At 56.4% G+C, this 1257-nt stretch overlaps 1 long non-coding RNA gene across 1 annotated transcript; it reads left to right on the top strand.

Moving 5' to 3' along the window:
- The first annotated feature begins 961 nt into the window (after nt 1–961).
- Nucleotides 962–1252, top strand: LOC103252079. Its single transcript, XR_503766.1, has 2 exons — nt 962–1083; nt 1185–1252. It is a non-coding gene; the product is annotated as an uncharacterized LOC103252079 (long non-coding RNA).
- The last annotated feature ends 5 nt before the right edge of the window (nt 1253–1257 follow it).

Genomic DNA, 1257 nt, shown 5'->3' with positions numbered 1-1257 from the left:
GTAGAGATGAGGTCTCACCAGGTTGCCCAGGCGGGTCTCGAACCCGCAGGCTCAGGCAATTCACTCACCTCGGCCTCCCAAAGTGCTGGGACTGCAGGCTGAGCCGCCGAGTCCAGCCCCTACGCCATCTATTTCCGTCTTTGGCCCTCGTCTTCTCCCCTTTCCCGGATTGTTGAAGCAGGCACACTGAGATGACAGCTTTTGCTGGCGTTTGGGACACCCCTGAGGTCTGCTCCCTTGAGACCTGCCTTGGGGAGACTGTCAGGGTTTGATCTCGACCGTGCTGGTTCTTCGGCATGCTTCCTCAGTCCTGTGTGGGATAGTCAGTGTATTGTTAACAGAAGACAGTTCTTCCCTTAATCATCTGTTGACGGAAGTGTGGGGGTCAGTTCCTTTGGGTGTCCCGTGGTCTCATCTGTTTCCTGGCAGCATCTTTTTCTCTCAGTAACAGACCTAAGCTTTCCCACTTAATGAGGAATCCTTGGGTTTTGGAGATGATACATATCCTCGGAAGTGGCTGCTACTGCAGGTCTAGCACAGTCACCTCCCTTTGTGCCATGATCAGTGTTCCCAGGAGAAACGGTAGGAGAAGTAGTGACCCTGAGACCCATGCTGGCCCCAGTACCACAGGGAGCTGGTGGTGAGACCTAGGGCCCAGACCTTTAACTCCCCGAGTCTACTTATTTTTCTTCCTGATTTGTTAAACATTTTTAAATTTGTGACTGTGCCATTGAGATTCTCTGCCAAAACATTCCAGATACGTCTAAAGCTCCACAAAGGGCCTCGGCTTGTTAGTCTGTGAAGAAAACATGTTCTTCTGGACTTTTCTGCTCTGCTTTGTCTTTGGTCCTGAGCTTGCGAACAGAGGCAGCGCCGGGGCCCGGTGGGAGAGCGGAGTTTGCCTGCGCTGCGCCCAGCCTTCCCGTGTGCCCTTTCTCTCTGCAGGTCCAGCTGCAGCTCCTCTGGACGCTCCCGAAGATGCTCGTCCTCTTCCTCCTCCTCGTCTTCCTCATCCTCATCCTCCAGTTCCCGAGGCCGGTCGCGGTCCCCGTCCCCGCACCGGAGAAGTGACCGGAGGTGGCGGTGAGCACGTGCTCAGGGAGGCGGTGCCTCGGGGTGGGGAGCCGAAAAGTTCTGGGCCCCGAGTCGCCTGGTCCTGGGGCTGACGACCCCGCCCCCCGCAGGTACAGCGCGTACCGTTCACAGGACCATTACCAAAGGCAGAGGGTGCTGCAGAAGGAGCGTGCAATAGTGAGT

Source organism: Carlito syrichta, unplaced genomic scaffold, assembly GCF_000164805.1.
Source record: "Carlito syrichta isolate Samal-C Ts95f unplaced genomic scaffold, Tarsius_syrichta-2.0.1 Scaffold153588, whole genome shotgun sequence".
In the NCBI taxonomy this organism is placed as follows: Eukaryota; Metazoa; Chordata; class Mammalia; order Primates; family Tarsiidae; genus Carlito; species Carlito syrichta.
The sequence above is the reverse complement of the archived record's forward strand: the minus strand, read 5'-3'. Positions and strand labels throughout refer to the sequence as shown.